We start from the raw sequence: 19,016 nt of genomic DNA, 5'->3' as shown, positions 1-19,016 counted from the left end.
GAAAGCCTAGACCTTTGTCAATTCCCCTTTTCAGCTCTTCCCTCTCTCTGGTTTTTTTGGTGTGCTGGAACTGGGAATCAATGTTGGATACTCCTAAATTGACACTGACTACAGTGAGAAATATTTCATAAAAATGTATATTTCAAGATAAACTCTGAGGCAAAGCTGCCGCTGTATCCAGAAAGGGAGTGATGATTAATTTCTAATTTACCCGTGCAGTGATGCCTTTGGCAAGTGTGAATTCCATGTCCTACGGTAAGGTTCTCTATAGCGGTTCCTACTTGAAGCAGTTACTGGAGTATTAAAAAGATATAGAGGTCTACTGGCACTTCAGGGTCTTTAATTTATATATAAGCAAACTCGCTGTCTGTCCAGATTACACACATGGGTCATCCCCTCGTAGACACTGCAGAGCAAAGGATCAAATAGAAGTGTCACATACAAACCACGTGAGAAATAGCAGGATTTGACGTTTATTCATACACATCACCTTTTGTTAGCAGAATCTCTTATTTTTTCATGTTCCGTTTTCTTCATCCTATATTCCAACAACAAGGAAATAACTTTCATCCTCACCTAGAAGGTGGGGGTTCTTGGTGTGGCCCAAGGTACTGCTCTGAGCAGGGAGACCAATTCTGAGATGAGGATATTGAAGATAAGCCCTTCTGAAAATAGCCCTGGCTAGGCAGTGGGATTTCACTCCCAGAAATCCATCTCTTCCTCCCACAAATTGCCCTTGTGGTAGTAATATAGGAAGGTGATTGTCTATTACCTCATCTCCTTACAGAGAAAAGCACAAGTGCTATGGGAAAGCTTTGTTTCTTTTAATCATTCCAGGCATCCCTGCCTTCAATATTTCACTAAAGAGGTCCTCAGTTGCCTTTAGAAAGACACTCTAGTGAAAGAGGAAGAAACAGAGTAATGAAAATGATGACCTCATCTGGAAAGGCTTTCTAACCAAAAGGGATAAACTAGCTGTGACCCCTGTCCTTAAATCTGAGAATCAGACAAGGATGGGAAGGTAGTGTGAAGTTGTGACTACTTCTTCAAAATTTTGCTTGGTAACTGTTTTTTCTGATGCCACAATTCAGCAGGACATATCATCTTTTTATCACATGCTCATCTTTATGTTTTTAGAGGGAAAGATGTAAACCTCTATGTAGAAGATTTTTAGGGCTACTGACTTTATGCTAGAAATAAGGAAGAAAAATGCCACATTGTGGGAAGACGGAAGCTATTTTGCAGAACCTAGCAAGGGAGTGAGTGAGTTTCATTCTCCCTTCCTCTTCTCATCCACCCAATCCTGAACTTATACACTGTATTAATTCCACTAAGACAAAGTTAATTGCTGATGGGGTCACATAGAAGTGTACACGTTGCTTCTCTAAAAATTAAATCTGATTATATTTGAGTCATTTTAGTCCTGAACAGCACATTTTCAAACTACAAGTAGAAGGAATGTGCCAGATAAATTATACTGTGAATTTATCGTGTTCATTCTAACTAATAAATTTGACCAGCCTAATACTAAAGTTAGGTTAGGAAAGCTATAATCCATCTCTAATAGCATCAGAAAAGGGAAGTCCAGTATACTTTTAGTAAATGTACATATAATCAAACATAAAATCTTGATTTTTCACTGATTGCCAAGGATCGAAGAAATACTTTGAGAAGGATGGTAATAAATGTTTGGGAAAATTGGAGCTAAATTATATTTTATTACATAAGTAATAACTTAATGTACATGCAAGAAATTAGTATAAATTGAGTTACTATGTTCATGAAGTGTTAATACTTTATGTACCACGTCATAGATATATACAGAATACAAAATGGTGGAGTTCTTCAAGTCCTTTTATATGTCACTTATATCCAATTGCTTTGGCAGTCTTATGGTAAAGTCTTGGAGTGGATTGCTTCTCAAGTCTAAATGCCCAAATAAACATGAAGCGTTATTCCCAGTCGCTGTCTTGGCAAAACACCGTATAACTATCACACGAAATAAAACTAGATTTGGAGAGAAGAGAGTACATTTTTGAAGCTACATTGAGGTGTGACCCAACATCAGTCGTTCAGCTTGGACTTATATTTTATGTTTATATAAAATAGTGTTGTTGAAAACAATAATCCTGAGGGCAAAAAAAGTGTAACACAAAGTAGTAGGCACAGTCTTCACATGCCTCAAACTTCTAAGCTACCTCCTTTGTCACGAACGAGCAAATAGAGAGAGAGACCGTATTGGAATACCTGGCTTTCGTGTGGAGCTTCGTCTTGCCCTACCAAATACAAGGAGGTTGTGTGTGTGTGTGTCTGTGTGTGTGTGTGTTTTAAACAACAATCAACATGGATCAAATGGCCTGGAAGTAGCTTGGTGTAGTATAATCTCTGGTCACATCTGCAGCAAAGACTTTTTTGTGGGAGCTCCTAAAGCTCATAACTGTGGAGTGCACCATAATTATGTTGCTTAGAAATCCATGTGAGAGAAAAAGCTCTTTTGACTTGAACCATGTCCCCCATTAATTTGGGGCTATTTGGAGATGGGCCATACGAACATTTACTGAGTCTCTGTAACTTTTCTATTATTTCAATGGTTCTAAAGTGGAATTGATTAGTAAATGACTAAGGGGCGTAAAAACCCAGGAAGATGGTCGAGTAAAGAGTTCACGAAGGTGCCGCTGTCCTTGACTTCATGATCTTTTTGGATTAGATTTCATATCCCTTGATGTCTTCTCCTTTGATGAGGACTCTGGGACTGTTCCCAGAGAACTTTAGTTACAGACAAAATAATAAGGAAAAACATAGTTAAGCTGTAATAGGAAATGGACACTTGAATATCTAGACTCTCCACGATTTTAGCTGAAGATGAGTTTCCATTTACTTATAGATTAAGTGTTCTAGAACAATGAAAGTTCTAGAGCTTTATTTCTTTGAAGACCATATTGAGAAGTTTACAGAAACATCTAGGGTACAATCAGGGTATGTCCAGTCACAATCTCACATTTACTTGCATCCTTTCTGGCTTCAAAAGTAATGTACCCGGGCCACCCCATGGCTTAGCGGTTAAGTGCACGTGCTCCGCTACTGGTGGCCCGGGTTTGGATCCCGGGCGTGCACCGATACACCGTTTCTCTGGCCGTGCTGAGGCCTCGTCCCACATACAGCAACTAGAAGGATGTGCAACTGTGACATACAACTATCTACTGGGGCTTTGGGGAGAAAAAGAGAAAAGAAAAAAGGAGGAGGATTGGCAATAGATGTTAGCTCAGAGCCAGTCTTCCTCAGCAAAAAAAAAAAAAGAGGAGGATTAGCATGGATGTTAGCTCAGGGCTGATCTTCCTCACACACACACACAAAAAAGTAATGTACCTTACAGGCGAAGAGAATATTTTATACTGAGTATCATTGAGTACTATATAAGTGGCAACTTTTTTTTTTTTTCTGAGGAAGATTCACCCCGAGCTAACATATGTTGCCAATCTTCCTCTTTTTGCTTGAGGAAGTTTCACCCTGAGCTAACATCCATGCCAATCTCCCTATGTTTTGTATGTGGGTCACTGCCACAGCATGGCTGACGAGTGGCATAGGTCCGCATCTGGGATCCAAACCCAGGAACGTGGGCCACTGAAGCAGAGCGTGCCAAACTCAACCACCGGGCCATGGGGCCAGCCCCATGAGTGGCAACTTTGCTTAGAATAGTTTGTAAGACTAGAATCTGAAATGTTATCTATGATTTCCATAGAAAAGCATTTTTTTTCCTAGAAGAGCCCACTTTTAATCTAACAGTCTTTTCTTTACTTGGTTGCTTATATATACCCTATCTTCATTTCCATCTGTCAAATATGATTTATCCTTAAGGCCCATCTCAAATGCCACTACCTTCATGAAGTCCTTCTTGCCTACTTTTCTTCACCTCTCTCTGCAGCAAAGGTCATTGATTCCTCCTACAGACCCCCCAACAAACTTTTTAGTGGCTCTTTTATGAAACTTAGTGCTTAATTTACATCATTATCTGTGATTTGTCTAATCCCTCAGCTAGGTGTGAACTCTTTAAGTGAAAGACTTTACTGGGTACAATGTCTTAGACATAGTAGATTCTCAATAAATATTGTAACTCAAATTAAATCTCTTTTGTTATAAACAGGAAATTTTTCTTAGAATTTCCTCTACTGCTTAGAGAAGGACAGACTGATATGTAAAAGCCTCTCTATAGTCAAAATTAGAAAGACAATAAAAATAATTTTTGATCCTTGTAAGTCTACAAGCTCCTTTTGTTTCAGATGCTCAGGCATCTTCTACTCCAGATCTTTTTTTAAAAAATTTATCTGAGGCTCTGTATGTTCAAAAGATAACTCATAAATTATGACTTTTAAAAAGGAGGACAAATATACAAACTGGAAGAAAATAAAGAGATCAAGGATGGAACCAGAAAATAAAGAATTATAATTTTCTTCCAAAAGAGTGAATGAATGTCCATAAAGACAATCAAAACAAAAAAATTAGAAAGCTAGAACAACATGCTTATTGTCTTCAAGACTTCCTCCATAAGTGAAGAGGAAATAGAGTTGAAGAATGGCAGTCTTGTCCAGCATTATGCTTACATAAACCATAGACAAATGAACTCACAATTTGGACTTCAATCTATTCACAGTGAATGTGAATCAGTTTGATAAATTTATACGCTCCATGCAAGTCATCAACCAAACTATGGGATGAGTGATGTAAATACAACTAACACTGAACCAAAATGTGCTCAGGAAATATTTTAATTGCATGAAAAAAATAGGATCAAATGTGATAAATGAGGAAAAAAATAATTAAAGAAGATATAGTTAAGTAGAAGTAGAAAGAATATTCTAGGGAGGGAAAATTGAGGAAGCACAGTGAGAAAAGCAAAATAGTAGAAATGCGATAGTTGGGGTCGATTGTCATGCAAGAGAAATGTCAAGTACAAGATACACTTCTTAACTAATAGGTTCATCAAAAGTCTAATATCAGCATCAGATAAAAAAAAATAGTCAACTTGTAACTCGTTATGAAATCAACTCTGCCCACAGCTTTCTAGGAAAGAATATTCTTAGTATGATGATTAGAGAAATGAACAAAGAGAAAGGCTCAAAGGAGGACGGTAGTAAATTGTTTACGTCCTAAATTGGGCATCATTAGCACTTTTATAGTTTGGTGGAAATTGCTGTGTGAAAGCCAAATTTCTGTTTACAAAAAGAAAATGATGCTGTAGTAGAGACTGCATGGTACTGCATAGATTTAGGATATGGGGAGCCATTGTGGTACTGGTAACAGTACCATGGTGAAAAAAATTCGCAGTGAGGATATACATTGAACGTTTAACAGGATTTTGCCATTAATTTGATAATATTTTACTAAGGGAAATAGAAATATAAGACTGCTGGAAGAATTGTTGTATATTATTGTCCCACTCTACTGGGTCATATACTATAAAATTAACACTGAGTCCATCTGAAAGAAAGTATTTATCGTACATAACACCAAGGTGGCCCGCTTAAGAAAAGGTCTCATTTATAGTTATAAGGACTGGTGAACAAGACTACCTAAAATAAAAACACATAAAGTGCTCTTTGGTTAGATAGATATTTAGTGAAATATCATAAAAAGACTTTGTTTCCTTGAATGAGAGGAGCATCTGCCATTATATAGAATAGCTATAGAATTGTCATCCTTCATATTTTCTCAGTAGCCAAAGGTCAGAAATAAATATAGTAATACCTTGGTATATTAAGAGGCTTTCATATGTTTGTTTATTTCTTTGGGTACTTTTTTCTTTAACCACTGTGAAGGAGTTATTTTCTTATCCGTGACTAGTTTTCTTCAAAGTAGGTTTTCAAGTCTTAATAATTATGAAGAAATGAGATGCTTACATCCATTTTTTGTGCTCCTTTTGCTTTATATTAATGTTAAGAAATAATCCAGCCGTGTTTTTAAAACTTGATTTTCTTTTGGTGCACTTGTAGGTGAACTCAGTTCCGAGACTAACTGATCTCCCCGGGCCCTTCAGTTCCTTAGATATTGGTGGTATGAGAGAAGTGAGATGATATAAGAGATCAGTACTGCAGGTCGACTCCCCACAGGTTTCCATCGTCCCTGAACTGAGGAATGAACAGAGGCCACAGCCACTGGATCCCTGCGCAGTATTTTGTGCAAAATAAGTGAATTTTCCTCTCTCCTCTCCCCCCCCAAATAAGCAGGAATTCACAATATAATTGATAGTAGTTTGATACCATGGTCATAAGGCCAAAATCTGAGTGTGCCATAGAATATGTCCATACACATGTATCCCTTCCAGAAAACCACGTAGTTTTCAATCAGGACAGATCTGAGTGGAAATTTAAATCTGCTGTAACCAAAAGCCATTGTATTCACTGGCTTCATTTAAATGCATAAATGCTATTTGAGAAAAAAGAAGATAGCCAAGTACATGAAGAAAAATTACTTGATTATAAATTGTGTCGAGATAGCACATCTATCACTGATGAAAGCACTGCTATGTCGGTGGCCTAAGAATTACAAACAATAGAAAATTAATATAAAATATGAAAATGCCCCCTTTAAATAATGTTGCAATAAGGTTTAAACAATTTTGCGTTCAGTGATGGATCTTTTATGTCTCCTTATTGTAAGCCTTACACACAGTCTTATTGTAAACCTTCCACATAGTAGGCCGTTAATATATACTTGTTTAATAAAGAATTGGGTAATTGAATGAAAGTTGTAAGCTGTTATGTAACATTAGAGGAAAAGGGGCATTACTCCTAAATCTGCATGTCTATAGTTTACACATGCACAGACAAACACACACACACACATCTCTAATCATTTGGATGTCCCATCACTGCCCAAAACATCTTCCACTCCAGCCATCCATTTTTTTCCCAATCATTGTCCATGGGGGTCTTCCCTTGGGTCTTAGCACTAGGATCATTTAGAAAGTCTCTTCTTTTGCCCTTCCCTTCCCATTCGGTCACCCACTAAATTCTGCCGGTTCTCCCCCAAGGATATCTCTTCAGCTGGCCTCTGTCTTCTCTTTATTTTCAGGACCTCACAGTGGGCCTTGAAAAGGATGGCCCTATCTTCTTTCTGAACAGCTAGAAACAGGCCATCCTTCCTTCAGGCTGTTTTAATAAAACAATCCTTTCAAGCATCTAAAATAGTTGCTCCCACCCATCATTTTCCTCATCTCGTTTCATGGCCTGGGATTCTACACTACTTCTTCTCTACCTATAGATTACAATCCAAATTCCTCGTCTGGCTGTAAAGCTCCTCTACTACCAATTATTCTCGTTGGCCTCTTTTTCTTCCTCAACTCCAAGGTCCCCACGAACTTCCGTTTCCCCGAAAGTAGAATGGACAGGGGCTTTGGTTTAGCATCTTGCAGTCTTCATGAGCCAGGTGAGTGGGTGCCTCACACAGCTCCATGCTCCTCCAGTGACCTTGCTCTTTACTGCCCTGCTGTCTCCACTTCAGCCACATCAGTCTGCTCGCCCTCTCCCTCCTCCAGGCCCTTGTTTATGCTCTCTCTCCATTCTGTGATGCTCTTCTCTCTCACTTCGGAAAATGTATATCCATGACTCACTTCCACATTCTTTTTTTGATCTATTGATTACCCTAAGGTCTCTTTATATTCTGTGTGTACCCACTTTTGTGTTGCTCTAGAAGCAGTTTTGCAGTTAAGCAGTTTTGCCTCTATAGGTTTTGTTGTTCCCTCATTCCCAAAAAGACTATAAACATCTTAAGGGAGTAAGAGCATTTCCTCAAGTATGCTACAGAATTCTCCACATTGAACTTCTCCAGTAAATGTTTGCTAACTTCTGAACGAAATATGTGACCACTAGATCTCAATAAGACGTTGGGATTCTCCATTCATGATTAAAAATAGTTGTATGTTGGGGTCAGCCTGGTGGCTCAGTGGTTAGGTTCACGCACTCCGCTTCGGTGGCCTGGGGATCCTGGGTTTGGATCCCGGGCGAGGACCTATACACCACTGCTCCTCAGGCCACGCTGTGGCAGCATCCCACATATGAAAAATAGAGGAAGGTTGGCACAGATGTTAGCTTAGGGACAATCTTCCTCAAGCAAAAGAGGAAGATTGGCAACAGACATTAGCTCAGGGAGAATCTTCCTCACCAAAAAAAAAAAAAATAGTTGTGTATTGCAAAAGGACTCACTGCACATCTGTAACACACTGGTCTGGGCCAGGAGCTTGAGAATGTTTGAAGAACAGGTAAAGCACTCAGGACTCTTTGCAGGTGTTTAGTTGGAAGGTCTTGAATGTGTTCTACCATGTGAAGGACATTAAAGGACCTATGTTTCCCAGCCAAGCAATAGAAGCATCTCAGAGGCAGTGGGCCAGGTTCGCCATTCGGCAGAGGAAGTTTGCCAAATCTTACAATATTCAAATGGGTTTGTCCTTAAATGAGCACATCTGATGAGTATCCCCACCCAGGCTGCTCTCTGAAGATGTAAGTGGGCAACAAAGCACGAGTGTGACTCAGTCAGCTGCCAGAGACTGACTGGCTCCAAAAACATGCACACCCACCGCTTTACACTGTGCAAGATGTACTGTTTTACTCTAGTTGTGCCAGCCCAATGTTTGCGAATTATCAATGAATCAGTGAGGGATAGAGGCCATCAAGATTTTTCCTATACTTGTGGATCTTGAAAATTCTTCCTTAAACAGTTTTAACTGACTCTCTGAAGGTTCCATGGGGACAGCCATTATGTAAGGAAATCTCCTTCTGACTCTACTTTAGCCCACCTAATAAAATCTGATGGCAGCTCATGGGTTGCTTCAGGCAACATGGTTTCAGGGTTAAAGAAGACCTAGAATTAAATTTTATATCTTGCTCGCAAAGAAGGACTGTCTCTCTGAGAGTATATGGAAAGGCCTTTTTTGGCCATGAATTAAAGAACCATTTAATGAAGATGGTTCAGATCTAAGATCTGAGGACACTATTACTTTAACTAGAGGTTGGATTATGTACTCTTAAGTAATGGTGAAGACTCCTTCCTCCGGCCTGATGAAGAGAAGCACACTATTGAGAAGCCCTTGGTGTCCCTGCTATGGGTTAGCAATGATAATAACACTTTAACTGCACCATAGTAACCTCTGCCTCACTGCAAGGTAGGTATTATTATCTCCAATTTACAAATAAGAAAATCCAGGCTTAAAATGATCAAGCAGCTTGCACAATGGTGTATGACTAGTAAGTGACTTTGGTAAACACCCTGATTTCTCTGGTGCTAAAGCCAGTGCTCTTAATCCCCACACTGCTGCCTTCTAACTAAACCACACAATGCACTTGGAAGCATTTTGTAAACTATAAAATCCTATACAAATGGTAGTTTATGTGGGAGACAGAAAGTCCCAAGAAGGACATTTTCCAGATTACCCTGAAGAGAGAGTAAATGGTTTTTATTCTGAACACTCTAAAGATACTAGTACCCCTTTTGGTTATGTACAATAGGCCATAAGTTCTTCTTCTGTGGCATCCAGAAGCATCCAGTAAGAACAGAGTTCCTAGTCCTTTTTGACTAGCCTAGCCAGGAACATAAATATCTAAAGCAGGTTTTCCCTCCTTCATATCCTGGGATGCTCATGGATAATGCCAGCCCAAGGAGAAAGAAGAAGTGTGAGCAGAATTCTTGTATTTTAATATATGCATCAACTTCATGAGCCATTTTATTTTAGTTTTCTGACAGCGTTTCTTCATGATAACCACCACATGAAACAGGTAGTCATTCTTCTAAATTTATTGATGGAGTAAAATTAGCTCCTAGAGATACTATCTTCCATGTTCTAGACACTAAGTAAATACAGACTGAATGAATGAGTCACAGTTAAAGTGTTTGAGATAGCTGGGAGATCCCTTACACATTTGAAAATCTTGTTTTTAAGAGCACTTCAGGTAATCTTATTGGCCTTAGGTAACGTGTCTTTTTCTTATAAAATGGATTTCTTACCCCATATCAGTGTAGTTTTTTCTATTGATTTGTTTTTGTTATTTCAAAAATGGCTTTAGTGGGCAATTCTCAGCATTTTAGCAGGAAGGTAATTTGTAATAGACATAAACTATTATATCAAAAATTCCTTAATGAAATGAAACTTAAATGATCACTGTTTTGAACTTTATTAACCTCCATGACCAAATCCACTAAGGCTGACTAGGGCTAGTCTTCCCTTAATACTAGTGGGAGAGAGTGTTATGCACTGTCTGTGAGAGCAGAAACCCAGACCCTCTTGTTCACTGCCTCACCCAGCGCCACACACAGTATGGGTGCTCAATCAATAGTTGCTAAATGAATTAATGAATGAATTACCTCTAATTTGTTTATTATTTAGTTTTGTGAGGTTTCCTGGAGTAGGAAGGGAGGCATTTAAATTAACAATATTTGCCTATTTCCTGAGATTTTCCATGCTTACTCTCAAAGCTAAATTTTGTAGGAAAATCTGTCAAGAAAAAGACTTCCAAACTTTTTGAGTTAAGCTATTAGAAAAAGAAAACTCTTTCCTTTCTCAGAAAATAGCCATTGCTTTAATTTTTGTTTTCATGGCCATTGAAACTTTAGCTTTTGTCTTGGTCTTAAAAGTGTAAATTGTATTATTATAAATATATGCTGCATGTTGTTAAAAAGCTTGGGGAGTATAAATCTTTGGGTGGAGATAGCTAGGGTCTTTGGCTTATTCTGGAAACAGCCCGTTTTCTAATAGAATTTATATTAGCTAAAGGTTTTACAGTCAATTTGTTAATTGTTGTTAAGAAAATGAAGTACCAAGAAGACAGGCAACTTGGTCCACATCACAGAAGTCAGAAATACGTGACACTGAGCTCACGGATCCAACTACTCCCCTTCGAAATCTCATCTACACCATTGATTTAACATAGAAAGAGCCGATAAGACTCAGAGATTATTAGTTATTTGTGTTTTTCTGGGTATTATATGTGTGTGAGATTTTTTGGCTTCAGTAATTGTTTTCGCTTGGGATTCATGGTTTCAGTATAGATCTCTCCACCTATCATTTAAATCCATTTGTTGCATTGTAGTACCCCCAGGAACAAATCCTGGCTGTGAATGTGCCAGGAACTGTGCAGAAAGCTATCAGTCTGTTGAACAAAGCTATTGAAGAGTCAGTATTGATACCTTAGGAAAGGAATTTGGTATGTTATTCTGAGTGGGTCTGCTTCGCCTGAACCCTGCCTGTGTATCTCACTGCCAGAGGAGAAAAACCAAGTAGGTGGGACACATGTACCTTTTGTGTACCAGTCTGCTAGACCTCAAACGAGATTACTGTTGACAGGGAAAAACAAATTTCCTTTTCATTCCACAAGGTAACTTAGCTACTTTCAGATGCAAAAGCCTTTCCCCTCCAACCTTTATTTTCCCTCCCCCAGCGCCTCCCCTTTAATTCCTATCTGGAATGGATTTCTCCCAAATGAGGATAATCCTGCCTAGCTGTTTACTCACTTGGTTACTTTCCTGGGCTCTGCACCGTCCACAACAGGCTCTGTTGCTCTTATTTATTCCTGCCAGAATGCACTCAGGAGTTTTTATTATTGTTTTGGTTGAGGTGGCACTTCAGCTTTAAGCCCTTATATTTATGATTTATAACTTTCTCTCTAAATTGCATGTTGGACTAGAATTTCTCAAGCATATTTTCTGTTTAGACACAAATGTTTCGTCAAATTTGAAGAAAATATTGGGCATGGCAGCCCATTATCCAAGAATTCATTTCACTCTGCCTTCAGAGTTAGCTGAGGTACCTCAATGCACCATGTATTGAACATATCTGGACACTCAGTAATAAGCTATAGACACATCCCTAACCTAAGGCAACTATTAGGAAAAGAAACCAACTCTATGTACCTTTCAATAAAATGAATTGTAAATGATCATTGTTTTGAGTTTCAGAAATACCTATGGACAGCCAAGTGATGATTAAATTATGGTTATTCATTCTTTAATGGTAATGGTTGATATGGAGCTATAAACTGCAAGAGAGCTTTGCAAAGCCTGTGTTCCATGTATTACTTCATTTCATCTTCATAATAACCCTACGAAGTAGGTATGATGACTCTGATAATAAAACTCAGAAAGGTCAAGTAATGTGCTCAAAGTCACCTTAGCTACTAAGTAGCATTAAAAGGATTTGAAACCCTGTTTACCCATCTCTAGAGCCTTTACTTGCTCTATTAGATGTGCCCATAAACCTGAAGATTCTGAGTTATTCTCTTAGGTAGCAGTCCCACATGAATACCTTTTGTCATATGTTGAAAGAACAGGCCCATTTGTACCATCACAGCCCACAGGTCGTTTTGTTTGTTTTTGCATAAATTCTCTTTCCTTCTCCAGGGCATGGCAAGTTTGTAATCAGAAGTGATGGTTAAAGGATTAATAGGGGATATGGACAAATTCCTAAACAGGAATAAGGTGATCACTCAAATGGGGCATTGTAATTTAAAAATAATTGTACTTTTCCAGTATCGTTGATTATATAAAACTCTAAGTAGACATCTACAAGATGAATCTTAATCTATCATGCTTTATATTCTTTCCTAGGAACTCTGTCACGGACACATTTAAATTTAACATATATTGTACAAAATCATGTGAGGAAAATTGTAAAACTGACAGAGAGTGGCAGTAGAAACCTTAATTTTAAATTTCACGACTTTTGTGCAATTAGAAGCTCAACCTTAACATTGCATTAACTTAGCTTTTTTGCATTTAATTATAGATATTGGGTTAAAGCTATGGAAGTTAATATTTTAAGCCTCCATTAATGGTTGTAATCGATTATTTTGTATTATTTTTTGCTATAATAATCAAAAGAGCTCTTAACCTGGACAGGAAATAAATCTGGGATTCTAGAGATTAATATTAAATCTGCTAATGTATTGTCCAACCATTCCCTGGAGCCTAGGTTGTCTGATGCTATATGTAAGAGCTTACAGGTGACGAGAGTCTCTGGAAAATGGCCAGGGCTTCATTATTTCTATTTGAATTGTCATAGTAGCATTGTTTTTTTAGTTTCACAATGGGATGTATTTTAAGCAAATGGAGGATGAGGATTCAAAGATGAAAGGCATCTACATAAAAACTAAAGGAATTGCTTAATTTGTCAATTTAACCCTGTATCATGATTCTTCATTAGGGATATTTGCTATACTGATGCAGTACCAAGCACAGGGGGCAAATGGGACAGAAACAGCACTAACTGTATTGAAGATGGCACTAGAAATTTGGAGGGCTCTTAATAATTAGGTACTTAAGCTCACCTAGAGAAGTGATTAGTGTTTAGGAGTGGAGACATGGCTACAGGAACACAGATAAATTAGAAAGGAACAAAATGTCCAGTTTGCCACTGTTCTTTTAAACAATTGTACCTGCACAAGGGGTATGAGAGTACTGTTCGTGTTGCCTACACAGCCCCCACAGTCCATTTGGTCCCAGTACATTTGGCTATGGTGGGACAGAGGAATCCTGAGCGTGAAGTTCCCTGGGTTGTTTTGTTGTTGCTATTTTTTTCATATCTCTGTCACTGACTCGCCAGATACTTTGAAATAAACCATTCAGTCTCCTGATTTTTTCATTCTCCTATGTGTAACGTGGATAAAATGCCTTCCTCTCAGATAATACTAACACTTATAACATATTCTTAAAAATCGTGGATTGAAACCAGTTTACAACTAAGAGAAGATGAACATTTGTAGTACAGAGTGACTTGGCAAATACGTGGTGGGATCTCACCAGAGACTAGAAATACAAACGTGGAAGAAGTATCCTCCTGGAGTAGCTCACAGTCTAGTGAGGGCTGGGGGGAAATGGAAAAGTGAGTACCATCTAATAAAGAGATCAATTAGAATATGACAGGAATGATATTAGTGCAGTGCAGAGGAGGACATGATGGTTAGATCTTTGAAAAGCAAGAATAAGTATGCAATGGTGAGTTAACGTTAATAATAATGTGATGCAGTGGAAAGAACCCTGGAGTAGGAGTTTGTCCTGGCCTTTCTGCTCACCATGTGTGATCCAGAGTAATACTCTCTGTTCCTGTGTTTCTTTATCTGTAAAATGGGTGTAATATCTGATTGCTTATGCTACAACGTATATTAAGAATCAAATAAGAACTATGTGGCAGCACTTTGAAAACTTTCCAGTGCTAGCAAATGTCTAGCAATATAACTATTATATCACCAAAAATGGTGGAGAATCAACATAATTAAATGGGTGATTCCGACCAAAACTCATTTCACCAAAAATTTCAAATAACTGTGGCAGAAGTAAACTTTGATGCTTAAATTGTATGAATGATGCCTCTGACAAAAATTTTGTTGTATGGAATTGATATATTCTGGCCACGAACTAGCAAAATAATTGTGACTTTCCAAAATTATAGTCTTCTGAAGCTAGGAGAGAGAAACTTAAAATTGGAAAAAGCCTGGACACTTATACATTAAAAATGACAGGATGAAAAAGAAGGAGGATTGTGCTTTTCCAAATGTCAAAATTTAAAATGCTAATAAAATCCAATAAACAGGATATTTACCATGGCTACAACAACTAGCAAAGGTTAGCTTGGACAGGGACTGGGAACCATTGAAGGTGCTGAGGGACAACAATCAATGAGAATGCCAACCCGGATGAGTTTTAATCTCATTGGCATGTGCTCAAGTCATAGAGCTGCTTCTTTCATAGACTGAACCCAACTGTAATCATTATTTATAAGAGTTTTTTAATGCACATATTATTTTACAACTGCTTTTTTTTTTTTTTTTTTTTGCAAAGCAGAAGTTACTTTTGAATCAAATTGAGAAAACTGTTCTTACGTGATTTAACTCCAACAGTTTCCGTAAGATGACAGAATGCTCAGACACAAACAGGACCTGTCTCTACACAAATCTTAGACAGAGAGCAGAATATTCAAACATGTGTATCTTGCACTTAATTTAAGCTGCGTGGTTGGTTACCTATCTCTTTGGCAATTCAGTATAAAGTTTTATTACTGTGAAATAGAATAGGGTAGGGATTTATGTCACACAAAAATGAATTTCCATGGATGGGAACACACATGAAATAATTTAGGTAAGCAGTATGTCAAATGAAAATTTAAGATGTTAGAGCTGGTGGTTCAAAGGGAGGAAGCAAAGAGGAGGTTTGTATAATAGATGATAAATATATCACCAGGGAAAGAAAAAGGACCACGGTTGCTATCGGAAGTTATTACTAATGTTGAAAAATTGTGGAAAACACTGAAAAATGAATTTTAGGACCAAGAAATCAAAGCAACTGATTAGATGAGAAGGAAGTCTCGTTTGAATGTCAATGGAAAATATAACACTTAAAATAAATGTGAGCCCTTACAGGTATACCCAGGAATGAATGAAAACCACAGGCCTAGAGTTTCTGTAGGTTTAACCATCAGGGACTTATTTTAACTTTTCTTTGCAATGAGCAAAGCTCCTGTCACCCCTGCAAAATCCTTTTTTTCCATTGATTCATTTTTGTTTCAAAGCAGCCCAATTGTGAGAAATAGAAAGTAAGAATGGCCACTCTCAGGACAGCTCTCTTGGTTCTCTGTGGGTTTGTAGTGTCACTCGGGTATGATGGAAGGGTAGGAAAATCTTCTTTTTGTCATTCTGTACTTCTGCTTTTTTTGTATGTTTGTGTGAAGAAATTCATAGTAGTAGGTCTCTGACATTGAGTTACAAGAGGTCCTATTTTTAATCTGCCTTCACTTCTCTCGTCCTCAAACTTAGGCTGAAAACCTCAAAAGAACTGTAAAAACATGATAAGATTTAGAATTTAATTAGCTAATTTAGATAAGGGACAAAGAAGAATGAGAGTTTAACATAACTTGATGTCATCTACCAAGACAGGGAACACAGGAGGAGGAGGAAGAGGTTTGCCAAGAAAGGACAAGTGATGCTTTGGATTGGGGACCTGTTGTATTTAAGGTGGCTGCAAGATGTTTAGATTTTCTTAAAACAACCGTAGACAATACAGGTCTGAAGTTCTGGGCTGGAGTTAGAGATTTGGGACTGGCTTGTGAGGAAGTGGTAAGTGAAGCCGTGAGACTGGATTAGATGACTCAAGCGGAAGTTGTGAGGAAAAAACTCAGAGCAGAATGCTGGGAAATTCCAATGCTTCCAGAGTGGACGAGAAAGAGCAGCCAAAGAAAAGAAGAGAGGACTATTAGAGAATAGGAAAATCAGGCCAGCACTGAGGAAACCAAGGGCGAAGTGTTTCAGGGAGGGGCAGCGGTGAGGCCAACAAAAAATAAAACAGAAAATGTCCAAGGAATTTGGCTCAAAAGAGGTCAATACTGACACTGAGAGTAATGCACCCAAAGTACGGGGATCTGTTTGAGATGATAGTTTATAGCTGTAATTTCATGAGTGGTAGTGGTAGCCCCATATAACTCATGACATTTTTTTAAAATCCCCTAGTTCTCATATTTCTCAATTCATCTGTTCACTTAACCCTCCCTTCGGTATTGTTTTAATTTTTGAAAATATTTAATTTGCACTTTATTTTGGGAGCATGGCCTTTAGGAAGGCAGTACACAAAATATATTAAAAGGCTATGGTTGTCACAATAACATTTCTACACTGAAACTCATCATCCCTGCCTTCTACCTAAATAGGACAAGACAAAATTTAGAATTTTTTTTTTAATCACAACTGCTTTTACAACCTTCTATAATTTCCAAACTAGCTACATTTTATAGTCAGCATTTATTCAACTAGCTAGAGTTCTGTGGGGGGGTGAGAAAATGAATAAAACATGTACCGCCCTAAAAGTTCTTAGATATCAGTAGAGAGTTCATTACAAGGTGAAAACATGGTCAAAGAGACATAAATCAAGCGTCTTAGAAGGACAGCCAATCTCTGGTTTAGGGGGTTCTTAGTTAAGGTAATATTAGTTTCTATAATACATAAACCTCCAAATCTCAGTGGCTTAGTATAATAGAAGTTTCTCTTTTGCTCATGTAAAGACGGGTCGGGGATCCAGGTTGGCAGAAGCTCTGTAATCTTCAGCATGTAGCTTCCAAGGTCACCTTGGGTGTGACATCCAGCCAGAACACTAGGGAACAAAGAGAGTGATGATTGCACAGGACCTTTTGTAGGCCAGGCCTGAAGCGGTACAGGTCACTTCTGCTGATATCCCATTGACCGGAATTTGGTCACAAGGCGGTAGTCATCTACAGGGAGGGCTGGGAAACAGAGTTTAGCTACATGCCCAAGAGGAAAGTAAGGGGTTTTTTGGATAATTAGCCAGTGACTGCCTAGGGGTCAGGGAGGCCCTCTGGGGTGGGATTTAGACTTATGGACAATGAGGAGGTCGGTGGAAGAGTGAGGCAGAATGGGAATGAGGAGAGTTGAAGGAAGAATCAATTCCAGCTTCCCCTCCACGAGTAGGGCCCACAATGTTGGTAGGGACATGTTAGCTTTCAATATAAGCTCCTTAACAATATTGTTCTCTCATCTGAGAGAATTAGTCTATTTCAGAGAAAAAAAATCTGCAATGCATAGTAATGCACTTAACTGAATATTGACCATTAAAACAGAGAGGAATCACAGACTTTCTCCTTAAAACCCCTCATCTCAGAGATGAGAAAGAGGAGCCCAGGGAGGCCGTACCCTCTGGATCTCATCCTGTGAGGCATTGTTGAAACCAAGATAGAAGCCAGGCCTCAGCTGCCGTTCCAGTGCTCTTTCGGTGAGGGAGGGACAAGTTTTAGCATTTTAGGGGGGACAAGGAGAGGAGGTTAAATTTCATTCACCACAATTATGTCGAAATAACCATGGGGCTTCATCATAAATTGTTTCTGTCATCGTATTTTAAATGCTACTGCCAAATGAAAGGAAGTCAGCTAGTGTTGATGTAAAATTTCTTCCGTGGTAATAGTATAGTCCGTCTTTATTCCTTATGGAAAAAAATCTTGTTTTTTTATTCTGAAGAGCTGTGTATATGTCCTCTTCTTCTTGTGTCTGATGTAGACATTTAACAGTCCAAATATACAGAGCAAAGGTAGATGAAATCAGTGTTTGCTATTATGCTTTTACCTAAATTTTAAAAGAAAGAGGGAACAAAAGGTGAGTGATGAGTGAGTTGTATGGCTATAATTGTTTGTGTTGCTTTCTTTGTTATAAAATTTTAATTGGCATGGATGCTTAAATGTATATCAAAATGCTTGTCATGGCTTTTGTACAAAAATAAATTTGACTTTAGAACATATTTTCTGAAGTGAGAATGATAAATTATCTCAGAGCTTGTGATTCTTTACTTTCAAAAATCATAAGGTCAATTCTCTTAATTAAAAGATAAAGAAAAGTACTCAGTGTCCCTGTAGTCAAATCATTTATATCAGGATAATCCAGTAACAAAGAAAAAAAAAAAAAGAAAAAAATTATGAAGGGAGAGATGCAATCTATCTTCAGAATAATTGGCCTAAGCATGACTTCTATAGTCTCATAAGGTCCACTTCTAGAAATCTGCCATTTCAGTCCAAAACAATGGAAATGACACTGGATACAACAGAAAATTTGTTCTAAATTTACTCATCAGTTTTGCTCATGGGGCTTAATTATTTTTTTCCATTGAATAAGAGATCTCTTATACATAAACATTCTCTTTTCCAAAACAATTAACGTGAATATATGGTTAGTTTCCAGTATAGGAAATATGTATATAAAATACTAAATTGGAATTACTGGTAAACACATATTAAGTGGTACACAGTACAGCTATGTATATCCTCACGCCAGCCGGACAGTCTTCTCCATGTGTTTCTACAGAGGCAGATTAGACAACCACTTTTTATACCCCTGAGGTTATGGCAAGGTATTGCGAAGACCATTAGGTAATGAAATACAGCTGAACATTTATAAAAACCAGATCTGAGAATGTCTGTTGGTAGAAGTCTAAAGATGTGTGAGTATGTGATGACAGTGCTCTACAAACCTAAATATCAAAGGGCTTCC

General features: G+C 38.1%; 1 protein-coding gene across 1 annotated transcript in view; it reads left to right on the top strand.

Annotated features, from left to right (window-relative positions):
* Nucleotides 1-19,016, top strand: part of ZBTB20 (zinc finger and BTB domain containing 20) — a 535,929-nt gene that overhangs the window by 334,901 nt on the left and 182,012 nt on the right. The window lies entirely within an intron of this gene.

The sequence above is a fragment of the Diceros bicornis genome, chromosome 15, assembly GCF_020826845.1.
Source record: "Diceros bicornis minor isolate mBicDic1 chromosome 15, mDicBic1.mat.cur, whole genome shotgun sequence".
Lineage (NCBI taxonomy): Eukaryota > Metazoa > Chordata > Mammalia > Perissodactyla > Rhinocerotidae > Diceros > Diceros bicornis.
The sequence above is the reverse complement of the archived record's forward strand: the minus strand, read 5'-3'. Positions and strand labels throughout refer to the sequence as shown.